Genomic DNA, 10,955 nt, shown 5'->3' on the forward strand with positions numbered 1-10,955 from the left:
GGAACTCCCTTTTGCAATCTAGACTTGTTGAGATGCACCATCACAAAATCACCAACTGAGAATTGGACATCCCTCTTTGAAGCATCCACCCTTGCTTTGACTCTTGCTGTGGTGTCCTGCAAAGACTACTTAACCTGTTCATGTATCTCTTTTAGAGATTGTGCCATATCCTCTGTTGTCCCACTAACATGTTGTAAGTTAGTCACATCATGTAACTCAAAAACACCTCTTGGATGCATACCATAAACAATCTGAAATGGACTCTTACTAGTGGATCTGTTTACACTGTCATTATAGGCAAACTCTGCTTGTGGGATGAGCTGATCCCAGCTTTGTCCATACTCCTTGGTGAGACATCTGAGTAGACTACCCAATGTTTTATTCACCACTTTTGTTTGGCCATCTGTTCGTGGATGGTAATTTGAGCCAAAAGACAAGTTAGTACCCAATTTCTTCCACAAAGTCTTCCAAAAATGACCCAAAAACTTAACATCTCTATCTGATACAATGCTAGATGGCAAACCATGTATTCTGACAACTTCTTTAAAGAAAAGGAAAGCAATATGACTAGAATCATTAGTAGTTTTGCAAGGTATAAAGTGAGCCATTTTACTAAATCTGTCAACAACCATAAAGATACTATCATACCCTACTTTTGTCTTTGGTAAACCTACAACAAAATCCATGCCGATGCACTCCCATGGCCTAGAAGGAATAGGAAGTGGCTGATATAAACCAACATTAGTGCTATTACCTTTGGCCTTCTAATAGACCATACACTATTCAACATACCTCCAGATATCTCTCTGTATCCTAGGCTAGTAATAGAAGTGTTGAACCAACTCTAAGGTCTTATTGAGACCAAAATGGCCACTCAAACACCCATTGTGTTTCTCTTGGATAAGATTCTCTCTCATGGAACCTTTAGGAACACATAGCTGTCCTCCCCTGAATAACAAACCATTCTGCAATGTATAGTCAGCATACTCACTATGGAAATGATTCTCAAAAGCAAGACAAACTTTATAAGCAACAACAAAACCATCATCATTAGGATACAAATCTTGAAAGCAATCAATACCAATACTCTTAACTTGGATCTCTTGAATAGTCAACAATCTCCTACTCAAAGCATCAGCTACTTTGTTACACTGGCCTTTCTTGTGCTTAAGAGTAAAAGCATATGCTTGTAGGTATTCTACCCATTTTACATGCCTATAGTTGAGTTTATCCTGAGAATTCAAGAAACTGACTGCTTGGTTGTCTGTATACACAAAAAACTCTTTAGGAAGCAAGTAATGCCTCCACTTCCTGAGTGTCTGCACCAATGCATATAACTCTAAATCATAAGATGAATACTTTTTCTTTGCATCATTCAATTTTTCACTAAAGAAAGCAACTGGTCTATTATCTTGACTCAAGACTGCACCTACTGCAAGATGACTGGCATCACATTCTATAGTAAAGAGCTTATCAAAGCTAGGAAGGATTAACACTAGCTGTGTAGCAACTCTAGTTTTGAGTAACTCAAACCCCTTATTGGCTGCTTCTATCCACTGAAACTTGACCTTATGACCACCCTTTATTGTATCTAACATGGGTGTACAAATCTCACTGAAACCTCTGATAAACTTTCTGTAAAACTAGGCTAGACCATGAAAACTCCTAACTTCACTGGCTAATTGTGGGGTTGGCCAACTTGTTATGGCTGCAACTTTAGATTGATCCATCTGAAGATCTCCACTAGACACAACAAAACCAAGATAGACTAGCTCTTGCTGCATAAAATCACATTTCTCAAGATTTATGGTTAACTGCTCATCAGATAATCTTTGCAAAACAATGGCTAAGTGTTTCAAATGCTCCTCTTTAGTCTTACTAAAAATGAGAATGTCATCTAAGTAGACTACCACAAACTTACTGAGAAAATCCTGCAATACTTCATTCGTTAACCTCATAAAGGTACTGGGAGCATTAGAGAGTCGAAAAGGCATAACCAACCATTCATAAAGACCCTCATTTGTTTTGAAAGCAGTTTTCCACTCATCACCCTCTTTTATTCTTATCTGAGTTAAGTCTATTTTTGTGAAATACCTTGCACCCCCTAAACAATCCATCAAATCTTCTATCCTGGGAATAGGGACCATGTACCTTATTGTGATTTTGTTGATAGCTCTGGAGTCCGTGCATAGTCTCCATGTGCCCCCTTTCTTAGGTGCTAACACAGTGGGTATGGCACAAGGACTTATACTCTTTCTTATTAATCCTTGATCCAATAACTCTTGAATCTATCTAGCTACTTCTTTGTTCTATTCAGGAGTCATCTTATATGCTGCTTTGTTTGGCAAAGAAGCTCCTGGTATAAAGTCAATTTGATGACTAATGGCTCTAGGAGGGGATAATGTTGCTGGTTGTCCATCACTGATGATGCCTTTAAATTTATCAAGAATTTGATGCACTTCTTGTGGGATCTCAACTTGTTTTTCTTTCTCCTCCTCCTTAGGTTTCACTACAAGTGCATAACCAATCCCATCTCCCTCTTGCATGGTCTGGATGAACTCTTTTTCGTTGACTAATAACACTTTAGGTGCCTGTGGTTTGTTGTTCTCTATCTCTTTCACTAAGGGACTGAATTTTGTAGACAATGCCATTCTTTTAAAAGGAATATGTGTTTTTTTCACCATCATGGTGTGCCTTTTTGTCAAATTGCCAAGGTTTACCCAATAGTAGATGGAAAGCATCCATAGGAAGAAGCCTTAGTGTAACTACTGACATCTAACTCCTTTTGCCTAAGGTTTTTCCTTTTCCTATGGAGCTGTATTTCATAATCCTCTGGAATGTAAGTCTCTCTGATTTTGGACAACATTCCCTTCCAAGTTGCTATGAGCTTTTTGCCCTCTTTCTCACGTTCATCCTGGATGAACTTCCACCATGTTAAGGTAGTTCCTCTCAACCTAGATTTAGCCACCTTCACTTTTTGGGCCTCTGTCACACCATCACATTCAAAATAGTTCTCAAGCCCCTCAATCCACTCCATGACCACTTCTAGGTCCATTTTACCACTGAATAGTGGGACTCCTTCTAGTGTTCTCCCACTCATAGCCTTCAAGGCTTTCAAAAAGGGTTCATTCTCTATCACAGGGTCTAGTATAGGGGTTTCATCCTCTATAGCTAAGAGCTTACCCCTACCTTTTGTTCCCTCTATCTTATTGCTGGCTTCATCTGCCTTCACTTCTACTTCACCCAACTTCTACTCTAGGAGGTCTAGCTTCAATTTGAGTAACCTATTCTCTTCTTCCTGGTCTTCCACTTTCTTTGCTAATTCTGCATTTGTCACCATGGTTGCCAAATTGCTACTTCTTCCCAAGTGTAACTGTGCTCTGATACCACTATGATAGGGAGGTAGTGCAAGGTGGTTGCCAAGTGGCTAGAATGTTTACTAAATGAAAGGTTCTTGCTATTTCATGATGTAGACACCAAAATCAGAGTGCAAAAAGCTAGTAGGAGACCTAGCAACTCTCCTTGTTCCACCTCCCTAAGTCAAACACTTCCTGGTTGCTCAAGGGCTTCAACTCCATTGTTTTAGTATTCCTTCACAAATGCTACAAAAACGACTTATGGAGTCAAACTCACCAAATGTGTTGGATTCATGCAAGGTTCACTTATTTCAACTTGATTTGTTGGTTTTTTTGCTTTACAACCTTCTTTGTCATACCCGATTTGACAAAATCCAAGTTTTAGGCCTAAAATGGGCTACTAGGAATTAGCCCTCCTTTTGGGGTTTTGTGCTCACCCTGCTCAAGTGATGGACTTCCAAACAAAAAGAAGTTGATATTTGGACACCCTTTTGGGAATTCTTGAAGATTTTCTAAGTCTCAAGGTCCCTTAGGCCTTCTCCATGACTGTCCCATAAATGGGTGAAAAAGGAGGGTTTGGTAGGGTTTTTGATGGCAAACAAGCTAGAATCCTTCAAAGTGAAACATGAGACCTTAGTTATATCATGCCACATGCTAATTAGAACAAGACAAAGCAATTTTACACCCTCAAAGGTTAGAGAACAAGTTTTTACAAAATGCACATAAGGAGAGTGCAACAATTGACAACTTTTCCATTCTTGCTTCCTACAAACACATCTTTGCTTGAATACAAATTACATTCAATCATGTAAACATGGCTGTCATTAGGGAAAAAGAAGACCATCATTAGCCCTACACAAAAACATTAGGCAGTTTACAAAACATTGCTCATTCACTATGAAATCTAGGTACCACTGCACTTTGCCCTTTCACTGTTTTTTCACACTTTGTACACTTTAACACTATCAAAACACCTTTCAAAGGTTTTCCTGATGTTCTTTTGTTAATACTCTGTCTTTTCTTGCTTTTTGGCCTTCATACCTACCAAATGGAAGAGGAAGATTGCAAAAACTCCTTTATTTAATATGCTAAAATCAGTCATAAATGACTGTGATAGCCTGCTGGGCGTTACAACTTTGCCTAAAGAGATCATTGCTTGATCTTGGCAAACACAAAGCCCATGGGCAGGGTCAAACACCACTCCATATTCTTGTTTACAAACACATTAAGGAGAAACAAGGTTTTACACACACCAACATATGGTGGAGAGCAAGTAATTGAGTGGATACAAACTCCAAAACAATGACTCGCTGTTTTTGTTACAAATTACACAAACTGAAAATGCAAAATTCCTTCTCTTGGCTTAGTAAGCCTCTTAGCTTTCATTTACAATCTTGGACAACAAGACAAGTCTATCCATTTGATGAATGCATTTTCTATAGAAGAGAAAAGCATCAAACTTCTACAAAGACCCTAGCCAAATGGCACACTTGCCTAGGGCTCCATGGCCACAAAACTCCTTGCACCTGCATTCTTGAAAACAAAACATATATTTACATAATTTACAAGTTGACCAACTAGTTCTTGGGAAGCCATGAACATTTTAGGACTTCAAGAAGCCAAGTTGGTCAAGCATCCTTGCCAATTTCCTAGACAAGGCAGTGAAATTGTCAAAACAAACTAATTTTACTAAAAACTCAAAACTTGATGAAATTAGGTGCCACCCAAGGGAAAATTTTAAGAAAACATAATAGAATCTTAAAATGCAAGAATAGTACGGCCAAGTACAGCAAGCATACGGACTGCTGCTCACTTGGAGTCAATACATAGTGAAAAACAAGGAACTTTTAGTGCAAATTCTCAAAATGCCTAATAATTTCGAATGAACAACCCTTACAATAGTTCAAACAGGAGATTAAATACCTCTCCTAGTTGGTTAGCCTCCTGTACGGACTGGTACATGTCCAAGAGCACTTAAATTTGACATTTTGATGCCTAAATGACAACTTTTGGTGCCTAGAAAATGCAAGGTTGATCTCAAAGACCTACAATCAACTAAGAGCACTACTCACACCTACAAACCAAGCATAAGACATGTCTAAGCACTTTTAAAACAAAAACCACATTAAAAACTCACTTTCCATCATTTTCCCATGCAACTCCAAACTGACAACTTTGAGTAAAAAGATGAAAACAAGAAACCAAAACCACACAATGAGTTCAAAACTCATCCAAACAACCTAGAACAACTTCAAAAACATTTTAGACAACTTTCCAACTTAAAACTAATAAAAACCAAAATTGCTATCAAACCTGAGATGAAAATGAGACCTAGGTGCTCCTGCACCATTCTTCCCCACCCTTGCACTATGATAATTCAAGTGTCTGGTCACTAACTCAGTTTGGCTTCTAATTCCTAAGGTGTTTAGAAAGGGTTTCATTCGAGTGGTCACAATCAACAGCGTTTTACACTCCGTTGAGGGAGGTCTCCCAGGATGTAGAGGTTATGCTCTACAGATTTTAATGCACTGTATAGGCACTGAGGGATGCATAACGCCGTTGTGATAGCATGTAACACTTGTCGCATATGATTTTCATCACATACACATTTATTTATAGTGGCTTGGATTACTTGACTTTAGTTTTTGCCACTTAGGTCGTTCCCCTCTCATTGACCTTAATGGCACCCTAAGGGAAACTCCGGAGGGCAAGCCTTCTAAAGGATTTAATTGCAAGAAATAAATGAAAGCATGAAAGAAGAGAGTCTGGTTTTTTGATTACCCATTGAAGGGGAGAGCATAATACCTATCCCTTTTAAGAAATGAAAAATGAAATTTCTTTTTTATCCTTCCATTACAATGATTTTCTATTCTAAGTGGAGATGTTGCTCCATACAGACATGGTGTTCATTTTTAACCTTCATGGCAATTTGTGAAAGAACATGAAAGAATTTGATTTTGTTCTTTTTAAAAGAACCAAAAGAAGTTCTCTACTCTAACCCTGTAGAGAAAATAACATTAGTAGACACATGGTAGGCTATCCAGCCTAATTTCCTTCCTTTGGTTACAAAAAATCTACTTCTGTGTTTATCAATGATTTGTTATAAAACAAAACACTAAAAGACTATAATTTAAGAAAACTGAAAGAATAGAGAGTTTTTTTTTTTACATGAGGAACTTGCTAAAAATGGAAACTGTCAAAAATAGAAACTTTTTCAGAAACAAAATCCTGCCAAAAACTGAAACTTTTCAAAAATGGAAACTTTCTAGAAATGGAAACCTGCCAAAAATGAAAACATGCAAAAAATGGAAACCTACAAAAAATGGAAACCTTCTTAAAATGGAAACTTTCCAGAAGTGGAATCCTACTAAAAATAGAAACTTTCCAGAAATGGAAACTTACAAAAAAAATAGAAACCTACCAAAAATGGAAACTTTTCAAAAATAGAAACCTGCAAAAAATGGAAACTTTCCAAAAACAAAAAACCAGCTAGAAATGGAAACCTGCCAAAAACATAAAGTTTCCAAAAACAGAAACCTGCCAAAAACGAAAAACTTTCTAGAAACAGAAATCTGCCAAAAATGGAAACTTTCCAGAAATGGAAACCTACAAAAGCAAAAACATGCCAAAAGTGGAAAATTTCCAGAAGTGGAAACCTTCCAAAAATGGAAACTTTCTAGAAATGAAAACCTACAAAAAATGGAAACTTTCTAGAAATGAAAACTTGCCAAAAATGAAAACCCACCAAAAACATAAACCTACCAAAAATGGAAACTTTCCAAAAGTGGAAACCTGCAGGCATACACAAAATTTCAAATTGTTATTTCACATCGGGTTCAGCATTGTTTCTATGCTTGAATGTCATGAATGTATTAAGCTAATTAGCAAATAAGAATGAATCACCAATTCTTAACTAATTAACAAACAAACAAACATAATCAATGAAAATCAATACAAAATAAATAATGAATTCAAATAAGAACTCCCTCATTTTGCATCTTTGCTTCCATTGTGCTTCTCCAGTTTGAGTGGTTGGTGGCTCTCGAGTATTGCACCAATTTCCTGCATACAAATACTTTGAAGACTCTGATTTTGTGATTCTAAAAAAGATAGATTGAATTGATGAAAAGAGGTTGAATTTATAGATTTTCAACACAGAGGAGGTGAGAAATAGAACTGATTTGATTGATTAGTGAATTGAGTAGATTGAGGAGATGACTGAATTGATGGATTAGAAGATTGAATTGATGGATTAGTCATAAAAAGCTGATTTTGAGTTAAAATGGATGATTGATGAGTTAACTGAGTTAACTGATTTGATCAATTAGTTATGATTTTAGCATGTGTTGTAGGAATTTGAAATTGAATTTGATTTTCATTTTCAATTTGGATTTGGATTTGGTCATTTGAATGTTGAAATGCACATGAAATTAACTGAAATTCAGTTGGCGAAAATGTGAATTTGGAAATATGAAATTAGATGAAATGATATGAAATTCGAATTTGGGGAAATATGAAATGAAATTAGATGGAATTAATTGGAATTAGAATTTGGAGAATTGGAGGAATAAGTTAATTAATTTAAATAATTAAATGAAATTATTTAAACTTAGGAAATAGAATTAATTAAATAATAAAGATTATTTAACTAAGGAAAAGGTTATAATTAATTAAATAATTGATATTTAATTAATATTTGAGATATGGTTAGCTGATTAAAATGATTTGAGAATAGAAATAGAATAATTAGAAGTGTTGAAGGGCGATGATTAGAAGAAATAGCTAGTTTAATCAAATAATTAAATAATTACTTAATTAAATAGATGAATAATTAGTGTAGAATTAATGAGACATTTTTAGGTGTTTACAGATGAACCTGACAATATTCATGACCCAAACTTGTGTAGTAATTTAAAAACTCTGCACGAGGGTGCTTTTGCGAGGATGCAAGAGAAGGTGAAGAAGGGACAAACTGACTCCCTAGGGTATCGATTATGGCTTTGTGGTCTCCCACAATATATGGTTCCATCGGTACATTACTGCTCGTAGCTACTACATGCATGCATTTTAAATTTCCATGGAGATGTAGGGGTGATTCAAGAAAAGAATCTATGGGTGGTCATTAACGTTGATAACTTAAATGATATGTTGTGCATCCTGCTTCATGCAATGGAAGTGGAGAGGTTTACTAGAAAAAAGATGGAATATTATTGGCCTTCAAGAAAGGATGGTCTCAATTTTTGCAATGTTGAGTTGAAGAAGGATGCGAGAGAGTTACCAAAATCCCCATTGTCCATCAAATCTTTCAATCAAGATTTGCGGGATATATTTTTCTATGTTGGCTTTCATTTTTTATTTCGACGTAGATAGATATGTACGTGAATTTCAAATGGCCCTGGCTTTCAAGCTTAGGAAGCAAACAGCTCCCTTCCATTTTGATTTCGTAGAGGTTATTCAGAAGGTTATGCTCAAATATTTTAAGAGCTATGAATCATAGCTCAAGTTTAGGTACCTTTCTCTTCTAGCTCATATGTTCTTATATCAAAACCCAAACTTCTTTAGCCAGTATATGAACTTATTTGTGGTAGGTGAGTAGAGGATCCATGTTTTGTCTTCTTCCTATGATTACTATACCTTCTATGATCAGTTTCTCACTCCTATTTTGTAAGACTTGAGCCATGAAAAACCCCACACTCAATTTTCAAATAAACAAGTCAAATGGATGTCAAAATCCAAAACCCCATGTGACTAGTTTTTTGGGGCAGATTTTAGAGTGATAGAGTGCATGGCTTTGATGAAGAACCTTTTTGGATTTGAGCCTGCCCAACTGATAGAGTCCTTGTATTAGAATTATTTAGGTAGCTCTCAATTGTTGATAAATCATATGGGTCAATTAGACATAAAACTTGTATGCATGATACTCCTAAGTCCTTAGGTACTATTATTATTGAAAAGCGAGGCACTGAACATATATTAGCTATTAAGATGGCCCATTAAGGATTCATATATATTGAAGATAATTGGCATTACGATCCCAATGACTGCTTGTCAGACCGGAAGGTTAAAGTCTCACAAATTTTCCATCCTTATTGGGAGGAGTGATGTAATTTGTTGGTGGATTCCCCAAACATTCACTTGGATCCTTCTCTTGTTGACACTTCTCACCTTGAAAGGCCCCCTTAGTTATATTTTTATGATAAAAAGTCCCAAATGAATCCTACCAAGAAGATCAATGCAACACTCATAAGGAAGCTCAAGAAAAGAGATTGGTGCGAAGGGAAGATTGTAGATTTATAGACCTTCCAACAAGAAATAAAAGATTATACCCATAATTTCTAGACCAACCCCTTGGATGATAAGTTCAATGATATTTGGAACAAATAGCATGATGATAATAAAGGTGATGAGGAATAAGAGGTTTATGAGTTGTGGGAGATTCAAGGCAAGAAATTTGAACTCAAACCTAGCATAACTCCCTCTGCAAGTGGAGAATTTCCAGCAATATGATGGTCACACAGTCAAACATTGAAGAAGAGGCACCAAAGCACTCTACAATCATAGAAAATGGTTGAGATATGTAATCTGTAACCTAAGAAGAGGAAAAACGTAGATGGCACACAAAAGATAACCTTGAAGCAAATGGTCACATCAAATCCAACTCCGACCACTTCGGTGGCCTAGGTATGTTTCGCTCCCCTCTTCTATATTCTCAATATTTGATCAATTTGTGAGCCCCAATTACTCTCATTTCTCAAGAAGACACTCATACCCCAATGCAAAACCTTTTTGCTACTCAGATTCTATTTCCCACAAAGGCCTCCACTTAGGTTTTAACATCACCCCCTATGTCTAGTTTAGCTTTTACTACGCTGCGGATTTTTCCATCTTTTTCTTCTACTATTTATCAACCTTTTTCAGTATCTACCAGTGTTTCCATAGAATCTACCTCTGCCTCACATTTAATTCAAACACTCCTTGCATTATAGCAGAGCCTTGCACCTCCTTTCACATTCACCATATAGTTGCAAAATATTCCCCTTTCTCTCCTTCGGTATTGAATTTGTCGGGGCAAGCTCAATCTAAGTCTACAGTAGTTACAATTCCTTTTTCTCTACCTCTAAGGTATCCCATTTCTTCCTAGTACATACAATCTGCTACTGAATTCAGTGACCAGGAAAATACCAGTAGAATGGCTCAAGTGAAGCATGCACAAAAGAGAAAGGAGAAAGATGTTGCATGACCAACGATATCGCATATTGAAACCATCTATAATAAGGTGCATCAATATATCATGTTTTCCACCAAAATTACCAAGGTGATCAAGCCAGAGAGTCAGATGCAGCCTGAAGACTATGCAGTTCATGCAGTGGGTATCAATCTAAGCCAATTCTGAGTTCAAGACAAAGTGGATTTGATGGAAGAAATGCAAAAGGTAGTGACAATAGACCTTTTGAAAGTCACTTGCCACCTAAAAAATATAGAGGTTGAGTTGAAGAATGTGAAGAGTACTATGGAGCTCCTAAGAATGAAAGAGAAGGCAAAAGATACGAAAATTGCTCAATCGTCAAAAGAGATCACTCAACTATCAAAAGAGATCAT

Source organism: Cryptomeria japonica, chromosome 8, assembly GCF_030272615.1.
Source record: "Cryptomeria japonica chromosome 8, Sugi_1.0, whole genome shotgun sequence".
NCBI lineage: Eukaryota > Viridiplantae > Streptophyta > Pinopsida > Cupressales > Cupressaceae > Cryptomeria > Cryptomeria japonica.